Source organism: Ixodes scapularis, unplaced genomic scaffold, assembly GCF_016920785.2.
Source record: "Ixodes scapularis isolate PalLabHiFi unplaced genomic scaffold, ASM1692078v2 PGA_scaffold1__304_contigs__length_218370807, whole genome shotgun sequence".
Taxonomy (NCBI): Eukaryota; Metazoa; Arthropoda; class Arachnida; order Ixodida; family Ixodidae; genus Ixodes; species Ixodes scapularis.
The window spans coordinates 193062677-193086706 of record NW_024609846.1 but is presented as its reverse complement, the minus strand read 5'-3'; positions in this window follow the sequence as shown (position 1 = coordinate 193086706).

The window sequence follows — 24030 nt, the reverse complement described above, 5'->3', positions numbered from 1 at the left end:
AACGTTTTTTTACTTTGATAGGACAGCTTTTGTCGGCACCTTCTCCTAAAGTTTTGAGTTTTTTTTTTTTTTTTTTTTTTTTCTTTCGCCGATAATCACCGTTTTTAGCATGCGTCTGAAGCAGATAACTTAAATATTGATGATTCCAACGAAATTGACGACGCCTAGCAACTAGAACGGATTCAAGTCTGTGGTGGCAGGTTCGCTTTCCAGGGTTTTCGAACAAATCAGTTATTCAAAGCGCCTGGTGGTCAAAAGACGATCTTGAGATCGACCTTGCATACCTGTGCGGACGACGACCAAGCGAACGTCCAGACGGTTGGCGTGCGACCCGAAGACTTTTCGCAAGTTTGACCTGTCTGACCTAGAGCCGGAGAAGCGCTTCTCTGCGGCCTCGGTTCAAGTGCATGGGAACGTACGTTACCGTGTGCGTGTTTCGTCTACAGCGTCTGCATTCCACGGGAACGCCAGACAATATCCGATCCTGAACGGATGGGCAGTTTTTTGTGTCTGCGTCTGCTGCGAGTTAGGCAATCCACCCCCTATACACCTTCAACTCTGGGAACAACCGAGCATCAACGCCGAGAAGAGGTTGCTGACGTCAAGGCCGGCTTCGGAATGCAGGACTAAACGACCAATATAGCACGTCAGCTCCAGAATTGTGCATTTTATTATATAAGGACCTGTCCGGCTGCCCACTGTGGGTCTTCCATTTGCCATTACGGTACCACCCATCCCATGTAAAGAAACTGTGTTTATTTTTCATCCTGTTACTTCGTCACCCGCCTCCACTTCGGACAACGCGACTTCGGCGATAGGGGAATGGACGTCAGCATGAGCCCTGGCGCCCTCGGACGAGCGACGCCAAACCCCACCTCAAACAACGCACCCGTAAAAGCAGTTCAAAACGCGTGATGAAAATCGCCAATACAAATATCTTCAAAATAAACGCCGAAAAACATCTGACATATTGCCTGATAAATGAACATCGAAAAACCTACGGCCTAGTTATAAGCAAGGTTCCGTGTTTTCGGTGCTTGTTTTGTTTTGTAATTTGGGTTGCTTTTTTTACAAATTCGGTGTTTTTGTGTAAATATGTTAAGCTATAAATTATAATCAATTTACAGATAAAACACCGAATCCGAAAAAAATTCTTACCCTCCCCCCGCAAAAAAGAAAAAATCTGTATTTGTCATACACAGCACATTTTGGGCAGTGTCTGCTTTCTTACCTCACAAAGAAGCTTTTATTGTACATATAGCATTGTTAACATATTATTTCATTAACAAAATCCGTTACGTCTCCTCACAATGAACGATCTTGAAAAACAAAATTTCGCACAGCCTAATATTTCAACTTTTACACAGGTATAGTCCGCGATATACCCGCAAAATACGCTACAGTTGGATATGTCGGGTGATATATTAGATTATTAATCAGATCGATAAGTAAGTCGCTTAACGTTTGAAAGCAAAACACAAGAATGCTGCATTTTTTTTATCGAGAATTAAATATTTGTGTGTTGTTTGTTTACTGCTTTAAAATAGGTTAATTAAAGTTTTAAAGATTTTATTCCTTTTAGAGTGCATCATCGTTAAGAACTTGAACCTGTTCCAAAATATTTGTTTTGTTGCTTTTATGAACTTAGATAATCTAGACAAAAATGTAGGTTATTCGCGCTCTTTGGGAAATTTGAGTACAAAAAGAAACTGCTTAGATTGTAAGTAGTTTATAAAAATGCATGCATGTAACCATAGCGTCTGCGCGAAATGGTATGCTTAAAGTGGCACAGGTTTCGAGTAGCTTGAACTACAGCAACGTAGGGGTCGCCACTATTGCGCAGATATGGCGGTCAAAAACAGGTCGTGCCGTGCTATGCGCCATTCGGCGCACAACGCTCGGGTTTAAAGCAGGCAAGCGTCGGACTCAAAATGGTTGGCCCCGATTTTTATTTCCTGCGTTTCAAACCTGTGGCGATGTGCTGGCATAAGCGAGCTTCCGGAGGCTGGACCCTCTTCGGGGAAGCGATGGAAGAGCTGTCCACTGTCTTTCTACCTGCTGATGAATTCGTTAATAAGCGCACAATGGCTTTTTTTTTTTTTTTTCGTTGTTTTTTTTTTGTTTTTTTTTTTAGGCGCCCTTTAAAAAAAGAGATTTTTTTTTAACAGTCTGGTCAGGACACGCCTGTCAAAAAGTTAATTTTACGCGAAAAAAAAAAAGATTTAGAGCAATATTGACGGCGCGAGGCTCGATTTAATCGGCAACCCCCCGAAACGAAAAAAAAAAAAAAAAAACAATTTAACAGTTTGGTCGGGACAGGCGTGTCAAGAAATAAATTTTATAGGAAAAAAAAAATTTTAGAGCAATATTATCGGAGAGAGATTTGCTTGAAATTCTGCCGCGAAGTCCATGACGTCACGGGTCATTTCGGAATGACCATCTCGGTCGTGAAGGAAAAGCCGATCCACCTCTCCTCTACGCGCCCGAAATGCCGAGAGAGAAAACAAGCGGAAAGGATGTGACTACGGACTAAATCGCGTCTCGCGCCGAGAATAAAAAAAAAAAATTTCGCGTAAAATTAATTTCTTGAGACGCGTTTCCCAACCCGACTGTCAAACAAAATTCTTTTCAGCGGCTTTTTAAGACCGACTTGGGCAACGCACTGATAGTAACGGCAGAGTTACCGGAACAACCGCTCCATCACACGTATATACCGCCGAGAACGTGTACTCACGGAAGCAACGAGGGACGAGCAGAAATTGCGAAAGGTCCTGTTCCGTCCAATTCAGTGTTTCCCCGCTAAGTGCCGTCCGTTTTGCTGGAGTCGCGAATGGTAGCCTGTATAAAAAAACGCGCCTTTACAAATAAGCTGTCGTTTGCCCACACGCCCCCTGCTGGCACCACGTGTGCGCAGAGCCAAAATTTGTCTGAAGTGTCTCCGCACGCGCCATGCTCACAGCTCCACCACCTCGAGGCTCGGTGGCGTGACGTCAGGGCCGCGCGTTGTTGTAGATGACCCATGGACACTAAACGAGCTATGCTTGTGTTGTGTGTATGTTTAGACAGCCGGAGGTTAGCCGCGGCTCAGTTTATTGGGGCAGGCGTATTCTCCTCTGATGTCTCCCCTGTCGATGAGAAAATTTGCCGGTGCACGACCACCACTAGCCTGGGTTTTTTAACGTGCATCACGCAGTAGTGGTACACGACAACACACCGGTGCGATGCTCACCCAAGTTCAAACGGACGGGGTTGGGGATGCAACTCAGGGTCCCTGGGTTCTGCAGCGCGACATTTCACTCCGCGTGCTCCGAATTGCGGTGCGTTAACAAACACAGTTGCGGTTACTCCCCCCCCCCCCCCCCGCAAAAAAGAGAAGAAACACACACACACAGAAATAACGCGCATACACAATCAACAACCCCCCTCTCCTAAAGAAAAACATATGTCATGTATATCTTAAACATATACAAATAAAACACATGACCAATCAAAAATCAAAAACAAGGCAGCACCACATTAACTGAAGAGCGTGTTGGTAACAGTGATTGACAACAAAAAGAATAAAACAAACTCCGGAGTTTGTTTTATTCTTTCTGTTGCCAATCAAGGCAGCCCCTTTGGACACATTTTGCTATCATTCTTTAGCGAGAAGTTTTACCCCAAGAAACCCCCCCCCAGTCACCGAGAAAGCAGAACTCGATGCTGCTCTCAAACATGTTACAAAAACAACTCAAGTGTTAACACTCACGCAGCCAATACAAGGGTTAATTAACGAACGCTCCTATATAACTGAGGTTATAGAAGAAACCATTCTGGAAAGGAGACTTCTGGACCACTCTGTGGCAGCGGTCAGCAACCGCCAAATTGAATAAACAAATACCAAGGTGTGCAGACGTGACTCCGCCACAATACAAAGCACTGCCGGTCAAGGTGAAAACACCGTTCATGGGTGATTTCATATAAGATCGACCAAAGGGCGGGTGGTCGACATTTTTAAATCATGTGATGTTTTTATTTGTTTTTTTATATGCCATTGTCTAGTGTCTGCTATAAACGAATCCAAACTTAGGTTTGAGCGGAAATAAAATTTTGGAACTGCAAACAACGTAAGGCATGAAGACGTGGACATTGCATTGACGCGCACTGATAGAGGGGGCACATTTGAAAGTGAAGGCACATTTGAAAGTGAAGAACTAAAACGATAAAATTAGGAGAATTCTAATACTTTTAAAAAAACTATGGGTATAGCTTGCTTGTAATATGTAGTAATTATATCTATTTCAATTATATTTCGTTTTCTAAAAAGTGCCAAACATGCCTGCTCGAACGACAAATGGCGAAATTTGGAGGCCTGTATCTCATGAAATAATTTAATCCTTATCATATACTTTTCAGATAGTATTTTACATATATGTGGCTATTATTTATCAAATATATAAAGTATTAGAGTTATACGAAAGTCGTGATGTATTTAGGCAAACATGGGGAAAAAATCAAGCAACGAAATATTCCGATGCAAATTAAAAAAAAGAAAAAGCACACCACCTTCGATTTTTTTGTTTAATTTGGGTACCCTGTCATACTTTATTTCGGCATTCATTTATATAAAAACATGTTGCATTATTTTATTGAGAAAGAAGATACAGCTCCCCAACGTAGGGTCCTTTACAAAACCTACACTTACCACTGTTCTATACGAGAAGTGACTCTGAGTTCCAGTTTCATTAAACTAACACACATCTTTTATATATTTTTATTCAGATGAGGCCATTGATAACTATAGAAACCGTTCACGCAGTAAAAGTGAAGAGAAACTACTGTGTACAAAGAGCTATCATATTACGAACTAGTGATCCGAGAAAAGATCCTGCAGCTATCGGCCACTGGGAACTTTGTTTACTCTATTTTCCTACGACAATGTGCTTCTCTCTCATCCCCCTCTATATCTATCTCTCTGTCTTATATATATATATATATATATATATATATATATATACATGGCTTATATCTAGAATGAAAACATATTCAAGCATTCCCTTTCTGCGTGATAGTGCTCTGTGGCTAGAAGCAATCATTTACTCGCGAAGATTATGGTTATGGCGCAATAGTTGACGGAAGTAGCAGACGACACTCGTCGCTAGTTCTGGCAGAACGGCCGACAGTCTTTTTTCGCATTTCCCCGCTCGCTGTAAGGATAAGGTGGTTCGCTTCAAACAGCAAAATGTAGCCGCTGACGCCAGTTTACTGAGCCGTCGTGCCTGTTGCCATCCCACTCGCTGACGTCACGGGCGATAATATCAGGCACAAAGAGCCACACCGACAGACAGCAGAACCCCCGAATACTCGAGCCCTGCCTACATACAATAGAGCGTAAACACTGTCGTCGTGTTAACCTAAGAAAGATTAACATGGCGACAGTGTTTACGCGATAAGGAAAAGCATGAGGTGTGGTATGAGCCGTATCCTCACACGAGGTGCAAGGTGAGCCCTGAGAACGTGTCTGCTGCCCTAGAGTACTTCACGAAAGACGAGCTACAATGTTCGCGCCAAGGTCCCAACCAGAAGGACGTCATCTCTGTCATGCTCGGCGGGGAGAAAACGTTCGTGCCAAAGCGCTTCCTGACACGCTCAATCCGAGAGGCCTTTCGTGTATACAAGGACAAGCATCCTGAATCCGGCGCTGGGCTAACGAAATTTTATTCCGAGCGCCCTAGATAGGTCAAATGTATTTCACACCAGGAAGTGTGCGTTTGTGTGGGCTGCACAAATTATTACATTTGTATTGCCGCCGTAGAAAACGTTACAGGCTCAATATTTAACCCTGGTGAAATGAACTCAGCATATCTGTGCGACCCACTAACAGGTATGTGTCTTTAAGGAGACTGCGATCACTGTCCAAATTGCGAGTCTCTTACACTCGAACAACTTCATATTCCAGAGGATGAAGAGATTGTGCTTATAACATAGAAGTCCAGCGACTTTGTGAAAAAGGCACTGGATCCTGAGTAACGGCTGCAAGTTGGATATTTCACAATCATATCCAACAAACGAAACATAAAGCGATCTACGATGAAAAGCAGTGCAGTCAACGCGGGAGCATTGTCTTTCATTTTGACTTTGCTGAAAACTAGACCATCGTGCTTCCTGACAAAGTTCAAGCATACCACTGGAAAAAGATTTACGATACTTGTATGTGTAGTGACGCCAAGAAAATCTACAAACAGGTTTGCCGTCATCAGTGAGGACCTATGCGACGACGCCGCTCACACGTGCTTGACTCTAGAAAAAGTGAAAGAGTGGGTTGAAGACAATGTTGCGGTATACTCGCACGTGACGTACGTGAGTGACGGGGCCGCCAGTCATTTTCAGAATCACTACCAGCTTCACCAGTTTGTACAGAACGATTTTCCACAAGCCCAGCGGTTATATTGTGCATCTAGACATGGGAAAATGCATGCAACGGAGTTGGCGGACTCGTGAAGCACCAGGCCACGCTGAACAACCTAAGAGAACGTTAAATAAACGCGATTCATACAACGTGGACAATGGTGAGCGTTCTGTTCGAGAAACTGAGAGGCGTACATTCTGTGTATCTAGACGAAAATAAGATTGTTCAATATCGTCAACAACAGCACAAAAAAAAAGAGTGGCTGACGGTGCGCGCCTTTCCTGGCATTCAGTTTTGGCACGCGTGGCGGCTGTTCAAGTCATCAACAGAACGAACCTTAACATATATTTTGCACGGAAATTCGAATCTGGTTAGAAGAAACTTTATTAAATGGGTACATCAAGGAAAGCGTTTGTGTAAAGTGCCGAATTCGATTCTCAAGGACTGCTCATTTTTAATGCAGGGACATCTTATTTATTTCAGTTTTCTTTGCGGGGTATTTAACCTACTGTTTTACTTGGTGATTGATTATAATTTATTACGAGAATCACAAAATGTTATCCTCGCGCAGGGTAAGATATCTCGGGTTGCCACGATCCATTGGTCCAGCGGGAGTACCAAAGCTCTTGCAGTCCGGCGCAGTGGCACCCCTCACCTGAAATGGTTTGTACCCGGAACTACCATAGCTAACCTAAATCATTTTAGTATTCTATCTTTATTTTTGTTGTGGAAGTAAACTTATTTATTTTATTTGAAGTGTAAAATATACCGGAAAGTAAAACTTCACACTCCATCACCTTTTCCCGAATCACTAGTCTTTAATATGACACCTCTTTTTACGCTGTATGTAAAATGCTGTATACAGTTTATTCTACTTTTACTGCGTGACCAATTGCTCTAGTTGTCAGTGACCTCAACTGATTAAAAATATATGAAAGATGTGTGTTAGTTTTTTTTTTAAACTGGAACTCGGAGCCACTTCTCATATAGGGCACTGCGAACTGTAGGCTTTGAAAAACGACCCTACTTTGGGAAGTTATGTCTTCTTTCTCAATAAAATACTGCAACATGTTTTTAATAGAAATAAATGCCGAAAGAGAGTATGACACGGTACCCAAATTTAAAAAAAAAATCAAAGGTGGTGTTTTTTTTTTATTTCCTTCGACATTTTTTGTTGTTTGATTTTTTCCCATGTTTGCCTAAATATGTCACGGCTATCATATAACTCAGATACCTAATATATATTTTAAATAATAGCTATATATAAGTAGAATACTATCTGAAAAGTAAATGATGGTCATTAAATTAATTCATGAGATACAGGCCTCCAAATTTCGCCATTTGTCGTTCGAGCAGGCACGTTTGGCAATTTTTAGGAAAAGAAATATAATTTAAATAAATATTATTACTACATATTACACGCAAGCTGTACCCATAGTTTGTTTTTAAAAAGTATTATAATTATCCTAGTTTTTATTGTTTTAGTTATTCACTTTCAAACGTGCCCCCCCCCCCCCCCCCCCCTCATTGCGGGTTAATGCAACTCTCCACCTCTTCATGCCTTACGAGTTTTCATGTCCCCAATTTTTTTTTTTCCGGTCAAAACTAAGCGTGGATTCGTTTATAGCAGACACAAGAGAATGGCAAATAAAAACATCAGTGGATTTAAAATTGTCGACCAGCCACCCTTTGTCGGTCTTTTCTGAAATCACCCTCATGTAACTTTTTGTCGAGCTTCGAGTGATCCGCAGAGTACGGTTAGTTTATCGGGGTAGCCGTATTCTTCTAACCTAACTTTCGACGAAGAGAATCGTAGACGTTTTCTTGTTCCACAACCTCGGTGCCCTCGGCAAAGAACGCGAATTTTTTTATTTCTTTTTTTTTTGTTTGAAAGGATAAGGCGCTACATTTTACAAACGGGCGTTGCAATTTATGACGTCCAACCACAAGAAAGGTCATTCCTTCGATGTGCCAGCTGAACAAATATTATACCGCATACAAAGAACACCATTCACACAGCTGGTATAATCTTTGATCAGCTGGCCCAACGAAAGAAAAAGACCAACTAGCTCAGCTTAAACCCGTGACAAGAAATGTCATGTCGGCATATATGTTACTTTATTCACAACGCCAGCAACTTTTTATTTCAACATTCCCAAGTTTTTCTCTCTTTTTTTGTCGCATTTAGCACAACACATGTACTGCTGATTTTTCACTAAATGAACTCTTATATACGCTTAACGTTAATCATAAAATCGCGAAGACGTTCCCTTTTACAATGTTTAAAAAAAACCAAGACAGGTCACCTCATTAAACTTTTTTGTTTTTATTCTGACCAAAGTGTGTAGCAACCTAAAGGTACGAACGGCGTACGCGTATCCAAGTCTGTGCATTTTTAAAACATCACGGTACACTTAAATAGTCTCCAGAAGACTTACGTGAATGTATCTTCTCAGCTGGTGGACACTCGCGGTCAAACAGGCAGATGCGATCACCTCCCATCAACGGCCAGGCCAGGCGACCAGTATTCACGTAACGGAGATCCGGAATACAATATATATTCACGAAACATCTGCGACGTCTCAAATGCACGCCCTTCGAGCTATTTCTCTCCACCTAGTAACAGACCGCGACACGAGAGGAGGCATTCGATGCCTGACGTCGACGCGTCTTTGGAGAGCCAGGAAGAACCGGTTCGGGAAATACTTTCGCTGCTCGAGTGCCCTCTCTGATTTCGCTGACGTATCTGCCGTTGCTTTTATGCGAAACGCCAAGGAGAAACGACAGAAGCGAAAAACGAACGTTCTGTGTTTGTCAACACGGGCGACCATTTATATCCTTTGTTGGGGTTATACATCTACTCTGAGTAGTCAGGCAGATCTGGTTCCGGAATCCGTACAAGCATGCAAGAAGTCGGGAATCTTTAAAACGCAGGAACCACTGCACGTTTATGTCTACATAGATAGACATCATGTTTGTTTGTTTGTTTTTTTTTTTTGTTTTTTTTTAGCAAACACAACTAATGACCTAGGCATGTGCTGGCAGCTTCAGCCTGTTTGAGGACTGCGTGGCTCAATTTCCGTAATGCACATTGGTTAAAGCAAACAATTAAAAGCCACTGCGTTGATACAGTCCCGTGAAGGAAAGATGACTTTTTCTCCGTTGCTTTTTGAAAAAGGACATCTTTGAACCTCTACATAACAATTAATTGCTGCCGGAAATGTTAGAAGGAGCGAGAAGTATGCATCGTTCTTTTTTTTTTTGTTTTTTGTTTTTTTTCTGAAATAAGGCACAATCAGGCAGCTTTGTATGGTTCATGAGATATGTCGGATCACGTACATCTTACGCGGCCAAGGGCATGGAACCATCACTTACCGCCGGGAAGTAGCCAGGGCGCGCGTTATGACCTCCTTTTCTCACCTTCATTGATTTTATTTTCAATGCATAGCTCTACTAGCGCGAGAAAACATATTCGTCTAGAAAACTCTCGCAGCGACAAGGCCCTATCGCGTTCAGATACCCTTTGAGAAACGGCACTGTTTATTAGTCGTCTCTTCGAACAACTAGGTTCATATTCGGCCGCTATCGTTCAAAGTGTGTTACGGTCCTCGGGTGCAAAAGCAAATTGTTTTGTGTATGTTTATACAGCCGGAAGTTCTGCCTCAGTGGTCGTCTGGTGTCTCAGCTGTAGATCAGCAATTTAGCCAGTGCGGTACAACCGCTAGCCTGGGGTCTTTAACGTGCACCACGCAGTAGTGGTACACGACCGCACGCCGTACGATGCTCATCCAGATCGAAACGGGTGACAGGAAATTAGCATTTTGCAAGAAGGGTGAAGCGCATGCGCGAGACCCTCCCACGCAGCGGTGAAAACTTGAATATTTCACGTCAGGAAGGAGTTATCCAGTCCTCGTTCTTTTTTTTCTTTTTTTTTTTTTGGAATGCAGTTTTAGGAGCCCGTTTCCGCGTTGAGCGGCGTCGGCGTAATCGCGCGCGTTGCATTATGGATCGTCACAGTTCCCCCGTTAAATTTAGCCAGGAATCTGAATTCGTCTTGAGGTGATGTGACGGAAGTTTTACCGCTAAATTTAGTGGGGAAACTGAATGCGCAGTGTTGCATTATGGGACGTCACAGACCTACACACCAGTCCAGTTTCCCCGTTAAATTTAGCGGGGATTGCATTGGTGCTGAGATCACGTGACACCAATTTTCCCGCTGAATCTTAGGGAAGACACTGAATTTGTTCATGGGTGACGTGACATGAAGTCGAGTGACTTCAGTTTCCCCACTAAATTTAGTGGGGAAATTGAATTGGTGTTGAGGTCACCTGGCGTCAATCTTCGAGCTAAATTTAGCGGGGAAGCTGTGGAAGGAGGGGAGGGGTGGGTACGGAGGAGGAGAAGGTGAAGGTACCGAGGAGGATGAGGGGCATATTCTCCCCTCCTGCTCCTCAAGAGCTGCGCTCTAATTTCGCATTACAGAGGTTTCTAAACGTCTTTCATTTTTTTTTAACTTTTTTTATTACTGCAAGACTAACGTTACAAAGAGTTTGGTAGAACGGCGCTACCTCTCCTGCCTCCTTTGATGAGAAGGCAGGAGAGGTATCCGAGCTCTCTCCCTGTCTAGACTCCCGTTGCACTTCGGCCTTTATGTGAAGAAGGTCAATTATGAATTTTCGAGCTACAATTCCGGGGGATTGATGGCCAACTTGGCTAGCGCACACCAGCTAGGAGCACGTGGAACAGAAGCTCGCTCCGCAAAACCTGGGGATCCTGGGCTCAAAACCCGGGGACCTGTTTCGATATGGATGAGCATCGTATACCAGCATGCGGTCGTGTATCGCTGCATGCGTAGTGCACGTTAAAGACTCCAGGCTAGCGCTTGTACTGCACTGGCTAACTTTATCATCTACACCTGAGACAGCAGGCTCACATTGGGGCTGACTAACTTCCGGCTGCATGGACATACACACCACAATTATTAAGCTATAATTTCGGTCTGCCCCTTGATGTTCCATGTTTCCCCATGTGAGAAGTCGTGTCGGCAAAAGCAAAATGCTGCAGGAAAGAAGACCTGTAATCTCTCCGAGCGTTGCTAACCACAGTTTCTGAACGTTTTAAAGCGCAGCTCTTATGGCGCATTCACACTGGAAGCGGATCCGCGTTCGCGAAGTGATTACGGATGCGGTTCGCGAGCGACCCCGTTCAGACACACCGAGAGGCGGTTGGCGGTTTCTTGGCGATCACACGTGATCTTTTGAGACTTGCGTTTGGCAACCCTGTTTTAGAATCCAAAATCCACTTTGATCGACAATCCAAAGCCAAAACTTGTTTTGGCATTTTGGAGATTTTTCTTCGGGGTGTTCGCACGTATCACGAGTTCAGGCAGCGAAAAAAGAAGCATGGACCCGCCAAACTCGCCTGTGATTCCCTCGACTTCGCCCACAAGCAAAGCCCAGCTAGGCGCGCCTTGCTGACTCAGAACAGGATGCCCCCGACCTTTTCTTCGAAGTGGATCTTTCCCGCATGAAAGCTGAACTTGTTTTCGGGATAGAGGGCCAGTTTTCCTCCTTCGTTTGCTTTTATCATTTTCAAAGTTGTGAGCGATGAGGTGGACCGTGGTGCGGTGGAATGTGTTCGGTGCTAGCCGGTCGTGGCTTCGTTGTTGCCGGACTCTCCTGTCGTAACTCGCACGTCGATCGAGTCTACTGTTTGTTTGACATTAAGCTTAAATAAACGCCGTAGGGATTACCTATGCATCGTCTGGTACGTACACTTCATTTCTTGTGTATGCTCCCTTTATTCCTTTTGATAGCAATAACCGTTACAGGTTGAGCTAGCGCAGCTACCCTGCCCGCTCCCGGCAGTGCGTTGGCTACGCAATCCGGCTCACGACGTCTCTATCGGCCTTCGTGGTAGTCATGCACGGTGTCGAAAGCTTTCAATAGTTCACGCAACCCGTTAAAATTCCGAGTCAATTCTTTTTCGCGGCAGATTCAAGTGACGGATGTGAACATCCCGTTTTTCCGTTGATCTGTCTGTTGTAACGCTAGGACTACAGCACCTTCGACGCCTGACCAGCGACAGGTGCCATCTTGTTTCGAAAGTCACAGACGTCACGTCAGCGTCCCGTTGTGATTGACTGCCGCTTTGCGGTTCGTGAAAGCGGTTGGGAGAAATCGCTCCCGAAGCGGTTGGCAAAAACGCGCTCCAACCGCTCGATCCTAGCCGCTTTGCGGTTCAGAACGCACGGATCCGCTTCGCGTTTGCGGATCAGCTTTCAGTGTGAACGCGCCATAATAGGCGCCCGTTTCCAGCTTGAGCGGCGTCGCCGTCCCCGTGGCCGTCGACGTAACCGCGCGTTGCATTATGGGACGTTTCCCATAAGGACTTCGCACGTGACGTCACGAGTGACATCCCTCCCAACCGCGCGTTGCGTTATGGGATGTTTCCCATATTGACGTCACGCGGAACGTCACGAGTGACGTCACGAAGATCACTCGTGAAGCTCACGACGAAGGTCACAACCTTCACGAGTGACGTTACAAGGGTCACTAGGGTCACGAGTGACGTCACGAGTCACGTAACGAGGGTCACGAGTCAAATCAAGAGGGAGGAGAAAGGGAGGAGGAGGAAGGAGAAGGAGGATGGGGGAGGGGAGAATGAAGGAGAAGGAGAAAACGAGGAGGAGGGAGGAAGAGGGAAGGGAGGGGAAGAGTGGAGAGGGCACGTAGTAGGAGGAGGGGCATACCCTTCTCTCTGTACGCTACCCTCCTCCTCCTCAAAAGCTGCGGTCTAATTCGGCATTACATAGAGTTCTAAACGTCTTTTATTTATTAAACCCAATTGCTCTTGTTTCATCGTTAAACGCGCGTTACTAACGTCATTCTTTATTGCGAAATATATCTTACGAACACTGTGCGCCTGCGTCTTCCGGAAAGGAAGAACATAATACCACGGCTTCTCTACTTTGTTTCACGCTACGAGTGCGCGAAGCCGATGCTACGATCCGATCGAAGCAGTCAAGCAATGTGAAAAGTACACAGCATGAACCCCCAAAAAATGTACAATGCTTTTTTTTTTCCCCGCAAACATAATTTACGCATTTTTGAACGTTTCATTTTCCGTCCAAATATGCCGCGGTAGCGGTCCGAAGAAGATGCCGAAGTTTCAGTACTACCCGTTATCTTGTTCAAAACGTTACGTGATTTTTCTAGAAATCTTGATAGTAAAATGGGGCCCATTTGCGTCCATTTTTCGTAACTACTGCCATAGAGCTCCGTGTATTCGAGAGTCGGTCACCATTTTCCCAATGAAAATTTTCTTAAATATCTGTTAACTTTCGAATAAAATAACGGTTATTGCTGGAACTTCGGCATCTTTTTCGAACCGCTAGCGCTATACATTTGGGCCGAGGATGAGCGTTCGGCGATGCCTAATTGCTATTTGCGGCGAAAAAAAAAGAACTCTATATTTCTTTTTCTGACACTTTGTACATTGTCACGGCGCTCCTCGACTTTGTGGGTTTGCTAAATAATCGGCGAAATCAACCACGCAGAGTAAATCCGTCGTGATCCTGCGCTTTTCTTTGTGCACGTGTGGTTCAGCCGGTCATTGCAAACGCAGAAAGAGGATGAGTTCCGTGACGACGCACTTTTGGCCCCGCTGAATGGACCTTTTCCGATAAGTGTTCTGCGCATGCGCGAGAGCTCGATGCCAAACGGCGGAAGTCGGCACGAAAAATCGAGGAAATTCCGAAGGAGGCTCTGGATCAGCGAGTAGAACACGTAATTCCAGAATATATAATAATGTTTTACGCAAAAGAAGAAAGTGGACGGAAAGAAAAACACGACGTTTGGGTGGACGCCACGAATGCCCCTCTTTAAAGTCGCGTTGGGCATGCGCCGCAGCTCAGAGAGCGAAGAAACGGGTACCTTAGCTCCCATTATCGATTGGTAGCGCAGGTAGAACACTTCCTCGATTTTTAGTTCGTGCAGCCACCGCCTGGTGCCGTCTGTACGTGGAAAAGGTCCATTGCGTTTCATCGAATCCTATGCGGAGAGCAAATTTGTCTGCTTCTTGCGCGGGAGTCGACGTTATTAGATTAGCTCAGTTACGGAACTGCTCATAGACGCTGCATGCACGAGTACCCCCCTCACTCACCACGACTGGCCTGGCGTCGCTCGACGCGCCGCCGGACGGCTGCTTTGGTAACTGCAGTGTATTCTGTGGGAATCGGGATACGTACGTTTCGAAGCACCGCGTCTAGATGGCGCTTCAGCTCTGCTCTATGGAACGCACAGTTATGAAACGAAAATCTAGATGGCGCTTCGAACGACTGCAGGCGGATTGAAGTGAGTGAGGGGGAGGGGGGTTACCCCCTTTTTCGGGCGTTCCACAACTGAGGTAATCTAGTAACGTTGGCAGAAGTTGCTTGTGACGTCAGAACGACGCCGAGCTCTGATTGGCTTTGATTGAAAGTATAGTGGCTAGACCTCAATGCTAGATGCCTCTAGCTCTACCCACTATTTTTCTCAATCAGTCAATAAGAATTGGCGTTCTGACATCATCGCAACCCACTGTTCATGAAGAAAACGAATTTGCGCTCCACATAGAATATTTTGCCCTTTTACAAACATCAACACATCAACTGCAGCTTGCGTCCCGTGCAACTTCCGGTCGTATCGTTTTTGCACATAGAGTTATTACAATAAACGCTAGAGGCTCAGCTGGCGCTAGTGTGCTGTTGCATTTTGAAGCAGACAGCAAGCAGTCAGAAATTGACTTCTGGTAATGCATTTCTATGGGACAAAGCGAGTGCATTTTCTCTCTGCGCTCGATTATAAGAGAAAATATCACGAATAATTTGTACGTACTAGGCACATTGCAACATTTCTCAGTCACGCAGACGAAATAATTAGTCAGTTACAGTATTTTTATTTGAAATTTGTGGTATGAAAAACGGTGTTAAAACCGCTCCGTGCGTGTATTTATGTGCACTGTCGGACACTGTTAGCGCGAACACGGCGTCGACGCTTTCCAGCCTGGGGGATATACGTGCCAAACGATCGAAGGACATGCGGAAAACCAAGAGAGACGGCAAGAACTACGCAGTAACGCTGGATAAGTAACTCCTTGTGCACGCAGACGATCAAAATAAATTGAAAGCCATGTAATATAGTCAGATTTGCAATAAATAAGTACTTATTTATTCCTTCTGCTCATATGTCCGAAGATGCTTGTTCTGGGTTCAAATCATCACCCGCACGTTCCAAATCTTTGCAAATAGGGAGAAGCCAGAGAGCAGGTGCCCGATAAAAACTGCCCGACATAGGTAATAATAAAAACACACACCTTTCGTAGCTCACGTGCTTTATTTTTTGCGTTCGAATGCTTCTTTAACCGATCGTAAAGGTGCCTGACGGAGTCACTTTCATCCAATGACAGGACGGGCATATTAGCAATATATAAGCACCACCGAAATGCTAGCAAACCTTGAACACACTCTACATTCCTTTCGATCGTTAGTTTGCTTAAAATCGTCGCTCGTTTTTACATACCTTCCTTGCAAGAGAGGTTTAGGCCCGAAATAGAGCAAAGTTTAACATCGTTCAGCAGTAAAGAAAAATGTTGTAACTAAAGCAATTGCACTCTCACAATACTAATAAAGGTACATACTATCCGGTACAACCGAAATCACAAAGGTTATTCATGTTATTTTTCGGCGACGAGACAAAATTCACGCGCATTTTCCCATAGGAATACACAGGAAGACTGGAAAGGTAGACTGCATGCTGTCTGCTTCAATTTGCAACCGGAAGTCCCATAGACACTAGCGCCAGCTGAGCCTCTAGCGCAGGGTGTAAGATAGACAGGTGGGGAAACGAGAGCCAAATGAGCGACCGCATTGTGTCCCCCTGGGGTTTCTCTTTTTCTGTGGCGCCATCTATGTGGAGCACCGCGAACTCTCACTCCGGGGGGGCGACCGATCGCGACCGGCTAAACTGACGGAGATGGCTTCTCGCGGATTTTTAATGGAGGACTGTCGTGCTCTCCGTTTATTTTGCGCAGTCTCCCATAGAGTTCCACGCAAATTCGATCCCGATTTTTTTCCTCTCGCCGCAGCGCCATCTGTCGCAAGTCGGGAACACCCGCAAGCAGACGAGTACACAATCTGGTCACGGCGCTGCAGTAGGCTTCTATGGGCCGTTTCCCCACCTGTCTCTCTTACGCCCTGCTCTAGCGTTTCTTGTAATAACTCTATGTTTTTGCAAGCCTGAGAGAGCTTGCTTGTGTCGTCACCAGGGCCTCTAAACTCGTCAGACACAAAGTCGGGGCCGAAGTTGACGGAGAGCACCGAGTGGCGTATCACGACGGTGACTTCGTGTTTTTTTTTGCCGACGTCCAATCGGTGCGCTCCGCGAAATTTGGGCTCCAAATTTATGTTTGACGAGTTTAGGTCCCCCATTTCGAGACAGCACGAATGTAACACGGACAACAAAGCTAGAGATTTAACGAGGCCCTGGGGCTGTAAAATATTACGTCTTGGAGGAGGCAAGTTGGTTTACAATAATACTCGAAAGATTTTAACAGATCTCGCACTCCTTCGTTCTTTTGGCGTTTAACTGGAGAATTGGGGGTTAAACGTTTCATCTACATTTCAAGCAGCGGTGCTAAGGTGGTGGCCTTCCTTCATTCTTTTTTATAAACCGCAAGTTCTCTGTGACGTCAAAGACTGGAGCATCACCTGGTGGCGTTTGCCATAAGAAAGGTCTATGGCGTCGGCTACGCTCGGACTTATACTCTGTATCACTAGTTGTGTGCAGTGGAGGTGAAGGAGAGGCCGTACGAAGAGAGAAAGGGCGAACTCTAGGAAGGAGGAACGGGAAAGAAGGTCAGTTTAGTGCGAGAGGAAAGAGAGAGAACAAAGAACGTTATAGAAGAAAGGAGGTTTCTCTCCTACTCCCCAGCCTTTCTTGTGCTTGCCCTTTCACCCCTCTCCTCGCGTTAACTTCGCCTGTACTGCACGCAATTAGTGATACGGAGTATAGTTGGAAATGAAGTTTAACCTGATTCATACATTTTGACTATATTCCACGAGAGCTGCGCGCTTCCACCTGCTGGAAAGGTTAAAAAATATGGATATATCTTTGTTTTTTAGATTAAAGTACAGAATTTTGACACCGAATGTGTTATCTGGCGACCACATAACCTTATACGGTTAGGTGCCAGGAACGGAAGTCGACAGGCCCACTGCCAGCCGAACCTCTTCCTGAAGTGCTTCCGTGTTACTCCCGGCGGGGGTACAACATCACGTGCTCAAACATACAGTGGCGCTCTGCTACGTGAAACGAGCGCACTCCGGGCTTTCCAGAGAAAGGGCGCAAGAGAGTGAGAGAAACAGAGACGGCAAAATACTTACGCTCGATAATTAAAATAAGGACAACGACTTGGTACAGCATAAAAAAAGCAATTTCATAGAATGTTCCGCCTACCATGCGGGGGGGGGGGGCATCTTCAGTAAGTACAGAAGGTCTCCCCCCCCCCCCCCCCCCCCCCGGCATGGCAGGCAAAACGTTTACTGACTTTTTTTTAATGTTATGTCAAGGCTGTGTCCTTATTTTAATTACGACGTCTTCCGGCTTTTTGAGTGTTTTTCTACACGCTTTGTTGTGCGTGTAGAGTGGGCGTTCTAGAGTGATCGGGAGCAACTGACACTATAAAAAGAGTTTGCATTTTAATGGTAAATTCCTCTTGAAGCTTCTGGGTAAACTGATCGCAAGTGCGCACGCGTTTCGTTGTCACGAGTCGAAGAGAAAAGCGGGCGAAGGGGATGAGGCGCTTGCGGAAGATCAGCGCTTTATTCACCTCCTCACAGCTCGCATTGCAAACGTAACTTGTAAACCAGGTGACCCCAATCGAGCAGATGGAGGCACTCTGCGACCAAGGCACACTGCGGCGCTTACGCGTCCCATTGTTTTTGCTTCCCGCGCGATCAGTCTTCTGCGCCTTAGAGTGAAACAGGTTCTGAGAACTTCACATTTTTCGGGTCTCCTGCAGGGGATGACATCCACCGATAAGACATCCACGGAGCGCTCATGCGCTTAGCGTGCACGACAAAAGGCTGCGAGGTCAGCCGTTCGCACGGAGCCTTCCTAGGGGGATAGCCAGTGTTGGACAAAATACTCGATAAAAGTATTTCAGGTAAGTTACTAAATGCCTGCTTCATAGAGTATTCAAAATACTACTCAAGTTACTTGCACTGTAAAGTATCTTGAGTAGAGTACAAATACTTAAAGATGTAATTCAATTACTTTTGACGATACTTCCGAATCGCGTAATGTGTACCGACGTTAGTGACGAACACAAATATACGGTTGTGGAAATCTGGTTTACCAGAATCAAGACGCAACACAAAACGGGGGGGGGGGGGGGGGGGGGAGAAAACAACATCGTAGGGCTATTTTATGTAGTCGAGCTATAAGGAGCAAAATATCACTGATACGTGTTACAAAACATTCCTAGGGCAAAAAGAAATGTCGCTTTAGCTATTCGCAAATTTCACAACCCATAAGCGGCGCGCTGGTGCCTAACAAAATGGCTGTCATCTGGATGATCGTCGTAGAACAACAGTAAGAGGCGGGGTCTACGACGCGTGAGTAATTATACTCTTGTGTATTTGTGTGGGAAACCACTTCTTGTGAAGCCGATGATCCAGGAGCTAGTGAGCGCGATCCTCACACCACGGTACCATCATCGCTGAAAATTGCGATTAGTGGCATCGCTAAATATCAGGCTTTGCGGCGGACCTTAGACACATCGTGAAACTGCAATCCATATTCCCTGTATGGGCAGTTCACTGTAAACGAACTTGGGATACGGAAATAAGTGAATAAATAACAAAGAGAGCCCACATATTGGTCACGGCACTTGTCGCACCTTCTTCAGGTAGGTTGAGTTCAGAAAGGCACACAATGTTGGGGGACGCTTTGTTCGCCATTTTGAGAGGTCATCCAGCTCTTAGTTCCCTTCCTGTCCTGTTCGTTGCTTATCAATGTTCGCTTACAGACAGTGTTCGTGAGAGCAATAAGTGCCGGACTGACGGCAAAAAGAAAAGAAACAAAAGAAACCTTGATGTTTTACCTTAGCGAAGTCAAATATACAACAAGCAAAAAAAAAGGTGTCTTCTTTTTGAGTCCACTTGTCATTTTATTTTGTTTGTTATTTTCTTGACACTGCAGTCTGCATTGTTGTCGTGGGTCGTTTCCCGTTCTGCGTTGCGCCTCCATTTGGCAATTATTACTTCCGTAAAACCACCTCTTTTGTTTGAGGATTTTTTGGGGGAAACTCTAGGGAAAAAAAGGCATCTATGGGAAGGCGAGGGCGAAAGCCTTCACAAAACAAACTTTGGGGTGAAATATGAGTCCCAACTGTCACAAAAGCGATGTTTTTACGGGATTAATCGAAGTCATCGGAGCTTATCGAAACGAGGAACAGGACTTGGTTGCTCGAAAAAATGTTCAGGTTCGCTTGTGCCCCGCCCACGCCACTTCATACCAAAAAACTCGGAAAATGTTGGGATGTCAAAAATGTATCTGAGATAATGAGCACAAGATATTAAGAAATGTAATTAATATACAGTATCAAGTAATATCAATCAAATGTATTTTCAAGATACCAAGATACTTCAAAAAGTATTTGAAATACAGTATCTTGAGTAGAGTATTTGAGATAGGCACAAGTTAGGGTGATAGCCTTCCCCTCCCCCCCCCCCCCCCCCCCCCTTCCCGAACGAGCGGGTAAGGCTCTACAGGAAACGCTGCAATCTCGTGGCTACAGAGAATTCCTTTTCAAGTGCCACGCGCCACCGTGCACACAATATTTCCCGGCCCTCCTCTTCTGCCGGCGCCTCAAACTCCGCCCTGAACTCTCTCTCAAAAAAAGAAATAAGTCCGACAATTGCGCATTTATCTTAGCCAGGCACTGCATTAAGTGCCCCTCTGCGCAGATGGAAATATAGCAGGCACGACGCCACGTCGTGGACACCGGCGTAACCGTGACAAGCGATTTGGGCAAAGCTGACACCATTTTCTCCATTCTGACTCCACATGTGTTTGCCCAGTTTCTCTATACTGCCACTTCACATTTTGTGTTACCACTGCTTTTGCAAGCTAGTGCGGCAGAGGGGCTATTTGTTTTTATTGTACTCCAATGGATATTTAAGGGGAAAAGGCAGAATGCGGCACGAAAACATGCAAGCATGTCCTCGTCTTTCATTGTTCTAATTTGATTGTTTATTTAGCTTCTAGATAAGGACGTGTATTTTTAGCGTGCGACGGAAACGAGAACAAAGGAGCCTGCAGCTATCGCATCGTTTCTCCCTCCACGGTCATCTGATTTGGCGTAAAGTTCCTAGATAAAGTCGCACTTGGTGCTCCATCCAAGTACCGATATTTCGTTTGAAGGGCCGTTTGCGTGACGATGCAAATTTCAGGAAGCCAAGGGTGGCGCTCAGTACCGTAATGAACCGAAAAACGCCATTTCGTTTCCGAGAAACGTGCTTTGTCACGCGCGTTTTTTATCGTTACTTGTTGAAGAAGGAACCAAGGGAAATTTTCTTCGCCGCTATCAAACGTGCAGGCACAATTAATTTCTCTTCTCTCACACGATAACGATATCAGTCTTACACTTCACTTCACCTGGAGTCCAGACGCAGCCGACACTATACGAGCTGATGGCACCAATCAGACACCGTGAAAAGGGAACCATCATGCTGTTAGTCACGTTTCTGTACGTGTTCTATCATCGCCGAATCAATCATAAACAAAAAAGGACCAATGACTCGCATTTCGCATGCTGCTTGATCGATTCCATTAGCTCGTAGCGTCGAGTGCGTCTGGACTTGGGCTGAAACGAAGTGTAGAATAGGGGGACCCAACACTTTGGGTCCCCCGAGCAGACTGGGAAATCGCACTGCGCGCGCGCAAAGCGTCGCCCAAGCTGTTCGTGGAACCTGAAGTCTTGGGGGACCGACTGGGGGACCCACTCTCTATGCGGAGAGCGAATTCGTCTGCTTCTTTTGCAGGGGTTCCGGTGACGTCAGAACGACGTCGAGCCCTGATTGGCCCTCATTGAAGGATAGTGGGCAGCTTGCTCTGAGCTCTACCCCCTATCCTTCAATCAGAAGCAGTCAGAACTCGGCGTCGTTCTAACGTCGCCGCAACCCTCGCAAAAGAAGCAGACGACTTGCACTCCGCACTGAGTTGCTTGCGCTGCTGCGTCGCAACCCAGACGCACACGGAACTCTTCGAACGACCGATAGAGCGCATTTTTCCAATTTCACTTCGTCTTTCCATATGACGGACCACAGGCAAAGCTATAAAGGCTGCCAGGTCCAATCACGAGCCAGTTGAAAACCACGTGGTGTGTTGCTCCGACGTCCGTACGGCCGGAGGAGCAACGTGCCCCGTGGTTTGTGATAACTTGGTCCTCCCGATTGAACATAAGGGTCCGTAGCTTTGGCGGTAGTCCATCGTAGGGCCGAGCGAAGTGTACAGGGCCACTTTCCTGCTGACAAACCGAGGAAGCGGGTATCACGCTGACGCCGTCGAAGCTGTGACGGGACGTTCCGGGTGCGCTTCCGGTATGCGATAAAATTATAAGGCAACGCACTAACAGAAAGCAAGAGTGTACAAATGCAGTTTGCAGTGTCATTTCATGCACGCGACCCCGAAGTCAGATCTGCAATCAGAATCCGGGTAGAATACTTTCGATATCCACGCACTTTATTGTGATGAATTCATTTTTAGTTTATTTCGCTTTATTAAAAACCTGATGCCGTAGGGTGAGAGAGGGATCCCAACCAATAAAGGTCGTTCTTTCACTTACTCCTTTTTTATTAAATCAAAAGAAAAATGCGACAGTTCATGGCCTCGATATACCTCTATATACTTATAATTTGTGAGTTTGATTAAACTCATAGAATCAGTTGAAACTGTAAAAATTCTGGTCGTTAGTCACCTGCCGCGTCCCACATACAAGCCTTCTAGGTTTACGTGAGTACAGAGCGAAATATACTCAAAAAGAAAATAAATTGTATTGTATTGTATTGTATGGTATAGTTGTGTTGTATTATTGTGTCACGCGAATGAACTTGGAGAGCAAGCAAACCTTTTGCTGTGAGCAAACGGATAAGCACTCAATCCATGACGCTTTACTACCGTGCACTGCAACAAATCAAAAAGTAGGCTTGTTTCTTTTTTTTTTTTTCATCATTTTATGGTTGTATAAGCTATAGAATCATCATGCACCAACATGTTGTCTGGCGCCGTGCAGCTTAGCAGCAATCTTTAACTAGAGCACTAAAAGTAAACGAGATAACTAATATACGTGTTGTATTTGTTTCAAACAAAGAATACTGGGAAAATGCACTAAAACTTCCTTTCCTTTCAAATAGCTTTCAAATAGCATAAATAGGAGCTTGCGACTTTTCAAGAATGTAATATTTGTACAGAAACAAAATCCAAAAAACATTTAACTTTTTTAGCATGGATAGAACGCCCTTTGCCTATTAAAACATAATTTACTATCCGCGACATTGTAACCGCATTATCTGTCTGCTGTGGCGTCCAATTTTACTACATCAAGATGTTTGCATTTACAACTGGAACCGGGCAAAGATATTCAGCTATTTTTCTCGATTCAATGATTCTTTCCAACTACAAAAAAAAAAAAAAATAATATTTTAGACCTATCTTTACGAATGCAAGAATGCATCTCCCAAAGGAATCATTAGGGAATTGCAGTAGACCGTTTTTCTCCTCCGCTACGGTATCCCTGAAGAAAACGCCGCAGCTGCGCATGCGCGCCGCCAGCCTTGTCTGCATAGTTCAAGGTCTTGTGGCGGATTACGGAGCGTTACCCGGGTGCTTAGCGGGCAGAGGAAACGGTCTACTACAATTCCCCATTGTTTCCTTGCCTATTATCGTGCACGTTGCATAAGAGAGAGGGAACAATAGTTCGAATAGAATAGCGCTGCGTCATTCGTATCCTGGACAGCGCCAAATAAAAGCCTCAACATGCTAAAGTCCCTCGATACTGACCGTTTCGCAAGTAACGACACCGAACACAAATGACAAAGCACATTCCGCTGGAAACAAAATGGCAGCGTCATCCCATTCGCTCTCTAAAACCACCTGCACCGTCACGCAGTCGGCGCTTCAAAGAAAGTCGCATCTCGCAGGAAGTTCTTATCTAGGAAAATTACAACGTACTGTGTGCTCACCTGTTAAATATAACGCGGGAGCGGGTGCCGAAACTGATATCAGAGCTGCATATAGCTATTCAACCAATGATGCGGCAGAGAATAAGGTGACTCTAGCGAATGTGGCCACTCCCCGATACGATTATCGCATGACCTCCTCGTTTCCTTCTTTATCACCCACGCTTTAAAATTTTTACTCGTTCGTTTCGTTCTTTTTGCCACACTGGGGCCCTAAGTTGGACGCTTGGAGAAAACGACGGCGAGAAATCTGGCGGTCGCGATTGGCCAACGCCACACTTGACCTTGGCGCCGGCCAATCATAGCCGCCGAATTTCTCGCCGACTTTTCCGCCAAGTGTCCAGATTGGGGCCCCGGTTTA